This window comes from Folsomia candida, unplaced genomic scaffold (assembly GCF_002217175.1).
Source record: "Folsomia candida strain VU population unplaced genomic scaffold, ASM221717v1 Fcan01_Sc002, whole genome shotgun sequence".
Lineage (NCBI taxonomy): Eukaryota > Metazoa > Arthropoda > Collembola > Entomobryomorpha > Isotomidae > Folsomia > Folsomia candida.
In genome coordinates, this window is record NW_019091194.1 from 18,436,979 (window position 1) to 18,444,687 (window position 7,709).

A 7,709-nucleotide genomic window follows, 5' to 3' on the forward strand; every position below is an offset into this window, starting at 1 on the left:
GACGCCCGCCCGCCACGTCATGTGACACGTTGGGAAGAAAGCATATAAAGTTTAGATATTCATAAATCTCTGGGTAGGAGGAGTAGTAGTTTAGAAATGTTGTTGTTTGCATAAATTATGATTACACCGAGGAGACGACGACTTTAGCCTAGTGAAAGTAGAGATAGATAGTCGCCTTTTTGGTAGCGGTGACTCTTGTCATTTGTGCAGTGATGATGGATGCGAGTTGGTCTCCTTCTTCCGGAAATAACGTACTTCCTTCGTTAGCAGGGACGTCGTCATCGTCACCGTCCCTGCTCCTCCTCCTCCCAAAAAGTCTGCAATAATGTAAAACTGACTCTCTATTGAAGTTAGAAGAAGAAAACACTAATTTGGCAGGAACAACACAACGACGATTGCGACGAAATTTATGTCGTTATTCTAACTCTGTTCTCCGATTAATGATAGAAAATGCAATAAGGAAATATCCCTCCAAAAAGTAGGAAAAAGTTACTAAAATTCCCAAAATTAGGTACATATTTAAAATATTTAACAAAAATACTACTCTCTCTTCTCTTCTTCTTCTCTTCTTGTCACTACTTTCTCTAAAATTGTGTAGCCAGCCGCGACACACAAAGTTATTAATCGTGCGTGAGGGACGAGTATTTACATATTAAGGGACACCAAATATTTGATATGATACAAGAATCTTTGACAAAAACGAGAAACTGCTTCTTCCAAAAGAATATAAAATAACGGGATGATTTTTTAGTCGTTAGTTAAATATTAGGTTTAATTAGTGATTAATTAATTAATTAATACTACTCGTGATTAAGTTTATTGTTCGAGTTTTTGCTACTTGGAGTAGCGTGAAAAAAACATTACATTAAACTTTAGCCCAGTGGAGGTGGTTTGATATGTAAGAAATAATTAGGGTACACATTTCTATGAATTAAATACACAGCTAAATACACATACACATTTGTATTATGTATTAACCAGGACGAGGAGGGGAATTTACTAGGAATTTTAATGTCTCAGGGAAGAAAAACTTTTTTTTTGAAGAGTTTCTCAAATTTTTTTGTGAGTAGGATTTAGTAAATTTGTGCGATTGGTGAGACGAATTCGGGACGAACTTCAGTCCTTCAGTCAGCTGGTAAGTAAATAATTAATTACGTCACTATTTTTTTGTCGACTAAATGGTGCATAATGTAGACCATCACTTATTTATAACAATCGTAATGTAAACAATCAGTTGAAAAATGGGAATGATTTTTCTGGTCAATTTTTTTTACTTGAACTTTTGAAGCTTACAAATATCTTGTCAGAGATCTCTCGAAATTAGTGGATGTCCAGTTTTACGTATATTTTGCAACATCACCAAATCTTCTTTGTGTCATCTAGTTTTTTTTTAATTGTCTGAAAATTTTGTTAGGAATACGGTTTGGGGGGAATTTCATTACGAAAAAGTAGGAGCATATAGACTGATGAGGAGAGAGTGTGTTGTGTGTGATACCTTTGCAGCTACCCGGTGAAAGTTTGTAATTTCGTAGTCTGATTGATTTTCTCTGAAATTATGGTGTAACCGCAGATCGGAAATTTCAAAGCTGATGGGAATTTGTACATCCATCCCGTTGTTGAGTATGTATTGATCCGAGACAATAATCGAATCAAGGTGAAAGTCTGTCTTGATCTCGACTTCTTGAGGGCGGCGTGTCAGAGAATTCTAACCCAAACGGTTTTCCCTCTCGTCTCTCTCTCTCTCTCTCTGGAGGGACAAATGCAGAAAGGAGTGAAATTGAAATCTTCCTCGTCAGCATGTACGTAATTCACTACACGGTTCAACTTTCACTCTAAATTTGTGGAAAATCCAGCCATCCTCCTCCTCCTCTTCTTCTGATGTGCTTTCTGAGAAAACCCCGACGCTGGAGGGTTCCTTCATTCGTATGCATAACCGAGGTGGTGGTGGTGGTGGGGATGATCTTGATTTTGAATTACATATTTCTCAGAGATGAGGAAAAATAGGTAAATACTTTCACCTCAAAATATTTCCACTTAGAAGAAAATAATAACTTTCCAGGGAAATTTTGGATTTACTTATTATTTTTTGCGCAAGTGTGGATGGATGATGGATTCAGGGGGGAAGAACAATAGTAAATATTTGTGTCCCTGGGGACTTGTTAGAATTGGGATTGGATCCTTGCACACCCATTTTGACCGGTGGTTTTTTCGGTTATGTAGTTACATACGTCTCGTAAAAAAATGTAGGCCATTCACGTCGTAATTCGAATCTATTCTTCAATAGCATATCAGCACAAATTGCTCACTTTCAAGGAAAACAAAGCAACATTTCATCTCAAACGAACCGAATTTTTGATGGAGGATGAATTTTAGAATGTTTTATGTATTCCTTTTTTTAGAAATGTACGTATGAAACTTTGCGAATTACGTAACTTATAATTTTTGACTCGCTAATGGCTCATTCTCCACCACCACGAGGACGACATCCTTTCTAGCTCACACTTTTACTCAAAATTGTCCCTGGCTTTCTCCTCGTTCGTCTCCTTATTTATTTTGCCCCACTAAATTACAACTCCACGTGTGGGCGAAATTCTAAAAAAACGGGTCCCACAATCTTTTTGCTAGGTACGCATTTATTTATTCATTTACAAATCGTTTAATTTTAAAGGAAGTATTGTGTGGTAAATCCAGTCTTAGAGGACGATTTCTCCTTTGATCCCACTTATTTTGTAACTGAAAGAAAAAAAGCAAACTTTCCGTGTAACGTGGTTTCCTTCTCGATCTGATTGAAGTGCTGGTTGAAGAAATTTAGTTTTTTTTTAACTTTCCTCTTTCCACTTTCTCTCGGTTGGAAATTAGCCTCATTATTTGCCCGCTTTCACCCACCTACTTGGTGTTGGTATATACTGGCCAATTTTTTATGTTTCTCTTCCCCGTGAAATGCATATTTCGTCGAATTTGTGGCCCACCAAGTGACTCTGATATATTGCACGGGCCTGGTGGTGGTGGTGGTGGGAAGGAAATTCCTTGTAATACTCTTCTCGTCGTCGTCGGAGTAAAAGTTGGCTGCTGCTGCTGCTCGTGGGACTGGCAAGTTCTCCTAGTTTAGTTTTGTCGGATGAGAATCCATCCATCCACACACAAGGTTAGTGGATGGAAACTTACTTGGCGAGCCTGGTGTTTCCCACTGTTTGGAGAAAGCTGAAAATCGATCCGTTTTTGTGTTGGGACGACTGAAAGGAATTTTATTCAAGAGAGAAAACGACACCGAAAATAGAACTTGGTTGGCCCAACGAGAGAATGGATTTCTCTTCTCTCCTTCCCTCTCTCCGTCTAATCGCGTATAGGAGAATAATAGCTCCCACGTAGTAAGTAGTCAGTCAGTCAGCCAGCCAGCCAGCCACCTCACCTGTCATGTCATTCTCGGCCTGGACTGGATTCAAATTTCAATCCGTGGTACGAGTGGACCTCGACTGGACACACCCAGCCGAGCAAATATCATCTAAATATCTTACATTTCTTCTCCGTGAAAGCATGTATGCAAAGAGAGACAGACCAGTTTTATCGATACTTTTCCTCTTCTTCGATAAGGCAAGATTTGCTCTCTTTCTTTCTCTCTCTCTCTCGAGCGATGATGATGATCTAGCTGAAAGGATCGATGTGATGTCACTAAATTTAAAAAAGAAAACTTGCCGTTTTCATGCACAAAATAAATTTCAAATTTCGTACAGATGGAAGTTCTGGGTTGGAAATGAATATTTTGAGAGAGCACGTGGAGTGAATGCGTCATGCAAATTGGGCTCTCTCTCTCTCTCTCTCTCGAGTGATGATGATCTAGCAGACCGATCTCGAAATCGATGTCACTTCTTTTTTTGAAAAACATACTGTTTTCAAAGTCTAAAATTCGGAATGATTTCGTAACGATGGAAATATTCCTGAGAACACGTGGAGCAAATGCGTCATGCAAATTGGTCCTCTTGGTTCCAGAGTCGAGTGGGTACTTGAAAAGTGAAACGTAACCAACATCAGAGAATGGGATTTTGCCGGATTACGTAACCCTGCATCATAATCTCGGGGTTTAGTCGATCTCAAATTTAGTCAAGTTTCCATTTCCCCCCAACCCACCCAAAAGAAGAAGAGAAAAAAACCAAACAAGCAATTAAAACAGTCCAAAAAACGAGGTTAATTTCCATATTATTTATTTCACAAAGGGGGACACACAGGTGCACGAGTGAGTGAAGCCACATATGTGGAACCGCATCTCTCCGCCTGCATTTTAAAACCTGGCAAGGAAATCAATTATGCATGCCAACTTTTCAGAGGCATGCATCACCTAAATGGCAGATAAAAGGAGGAAGAGAGGGTCGTAAACGGGTTCGTTTTCGTGCGGTGTTCATCAGAAATTATGTGTGTGCAGGACTAACTACTTAGCGGGCTGGCTGCTGGCTGGGGTGTATTATTAGTGAGGAGGAGATCAATTGTCAGTCAGTCAGTGAGAAGTGTTTCTCCATCCTGACCATTATTATTATTATTCAAATGTAGATTGCTTTCGAGTAGGTCGTAAATTGTAAAGGCAAGCAAACAAACGTTGATAAATATGAATATGCGATGAGCCTCCGTCTTCCTAGATGCACACACAAATTGCGTTCTCTCTCAGAGAGAGAAGTCGGTAAATAAATGGGGATACTTGTTCAACCAGTTAGCATAGTTTGGTCGTGGGGGGCTGTGCAGGCAGGATTTCTTTTGAGGCCAGCGAGGGTTTTCGTAGGGGAGTAAATTTATTTCGAAATTTTGCTTATTTTTTTCGAAATACTTCTTGTGGACACTCGTCACAAAAAGGGGACGATTTTATTTCGAAATTTTACTAGGAAGTTTTTACTTCTGTTGGTTTGGAATGGAATCACTTACACTATTTTAATGGGTAAAAAAGAAACGAGCAGATTATGCACCTAGATCTCCATGAACGTGAGGATACCAACATTTATAAATATTTATCCATCTCCATGTAGTGTGAATTTAAAGGCCACGACTTGTTACCAAAGTACTTTTCCATTTCTCCCGAAATTTGTATGTACGTTCTCATTCCAAGTTAAATTCAAAAACCAACTTTGTCCCGAAATTCTCCCGTAAAGTTTCCAAGAATTGGTGTCATTTACGTATAGTTTGCAAAGGTGGTGGGAATTTTTATCCTCTCACTCACTCAGGGAACAAAACCTGTCCTGTTCCTTGGGACACAAAATTGGGATGGTTTTTCACTCTGGCAAAATAAACGAGTTGACAGTTACTAGCGGCAGATAAATTTAGCGTGAAACAAACTTTTTTAATTAAAGCCAACTCCACTTTCACTCCTTTTTACGTAAGACTGTCAGGTCAGGGGGCGGCTAATTTGAATCGTACATTGTAGATTTCATCTTCTCTCTGTCATCTTATTTTTTCATGGTAAATTATCCTTATTAATTATCAGGTCGGATATTTGTGCCTGCTCTTAATCACGACCACCTCCTCCAGGAGAATAAAACCTGCGTTAAAACTGGGAACAATTAACCTGCTCGGTTACCCTTTTTTCGCTGAGGGGAACATTAAGCACACCCTTTTATCGTTCTTCTCCCTCCTGCTTAACGAGACGATAAATTTGTCCAGACTAGTTAATTTTTAACGAATCTGGGTCCTCCCTCATTCAATAACGGGTCGGATTTTCGGGTGAAAAATTAGGTGGCAACATTTGGAAGGAATAAATATTGTGGATCGTAACTTGACGGTCCTTTTTTCAAATTTCCCGCTATATTTCCTATTTTCGATTTCATGTAAATTTGGGTTACCGTTGCAATTTGTGGCCAAAGTCTTATTTGCAATTTGCAAATTTTTGCAAATTGCAAATTCTTCTTCTGCTTTTCCCCAATTTTTTTAATTAACCGACTACTCCCTCGAAGAGAATACAATTGACAAAGTTAGAGCGTGGTGGATTTTAAGAGGAAACATACACAAGAATAATAACGTCACCCTTGTAAAACTTTTCAGCTAGAAATACTTACTTTCTTAGAGAGAGAAAGAGGTACTCAAATCCGTCCAACCAGGAGAATGAGGAATCTCTAAGACAAACAATGGGCGAGAAGGAAACCATGTAAATTCTATGTTTCGAACAAAACTTAGCAAGAAGGAAAGTTTGACTTCTTCTCATTAAAGAAAAGAAGTAAAAAAAAGACTCGTACTTTTTTTGTTTAAAGGCAAGCGCAGATTCAAGCAGGCCAAATTCAAATCGTATTTTCCACCGCGGCTAGAAAATGTCGGGGTAAAAAAAGAATACCTAGCACGGCGGGAAAACTAAATACCATGCCAAATCTCCCCTCGACTTTAGAAACCAACAAATCGTAACAAGTTTTTTTTACACTGATTCAAATAGGATCTTGTAAAGTTTCCTAATCTCACATTTTCTTGGCCGTAATGCAAAAGTTGAGTGAAAGTTGTCTCCGAATTCCGCTTCCTCTGATGATTACTAAATTTCTGTCTTTTTTCAGTCCCTCGGGACTTATAATTTTTCCGGTTTTAATTTCCACACAAAAACACGAATTTATTTATATAGTCTAGAGCAGAACAGGGTATGTATACGGGGTAATGATCTCTGACACGACGGGTAACTATTGGACATGATTTTTTTTAAAGTAGACAATATTTTTTCGAATTTTCTTTTTTTCTGAAATAATAACATGACTTAAAAAAGTCTGGGTTAAAAAAAAGAAAAGAGCACAGCGGCAACTTATTCCAAGCGGATTTGTTGGGTGGAAGGGAGAAGAAAGTGGTGAAAGTTGTAAGGTAAGCAGCTTAGCTTAACAATAGCACCCACGTCCACTGGACAAATTGTAGCTTTTTTCTCTCTCTGGCTGGACACATGTTCAAAATTTGTCTCGGACAAAATTGCAACATTTTTTTACTCCTTTCTCCAAGTTATTTATAAATATAAACTTCCTTCCCCAATTATTTATTTATTTACAGTTTGCCAAGATAAATATTTACTTAGGGTAATGACGCAGGATGACAAATATTCCCATGGCAACTATTAAGAAAGAGCTAGCTTTCTCTTTTTTTTGTTTCCTTTCATTACACGGATTATTTTTAGATCTTTCTTTTTCTTTGTCAGGGATGAATTCGGATGCAGATTCTTCTTTGTTGTGTGTCCTTATTACTTCCGAGAGGACAATGGGCTTGTCCCAATTAATTACTTTTTCCAAGAGCGGTTAGATATGTAGAGAGAAAGAAAGAAGGAAGGGAAAGCAATAGGGGGAGAGAAAGTATACAGAAAATATGCAATTTGTAACCTGATGTCGATACAATATTGGACTGATCTTTTAGTAAAATTGATGCCATTTTCAGAATAGAGAGGAGAGAGAGAGATTATGTAGAGTGAGAGTGAGAGAGAGAGAAAGTTGGAGGATCGTTCATACAGGATTTTTTTTATGTGAGGGGAGGGTCAAACTTGACGCGTCCATAAATTATTAATCGAACCCTCGTCTCACTCTTGTGACTTTCACTTTGTATTCGTAACAAATTCATGACAAAGACATGACAACCTTTGATATGTTTCTATTTTGACAAATGTTCAGAAAAAAGGGCCCGAGTTTAAATCCCGGAATCATGTGACCTTAATTTGTAATGCCAAAGATACGAGGATTGATTGTTTTGTTTATTTTTAGAAAGTACCTAACACTTTCCCC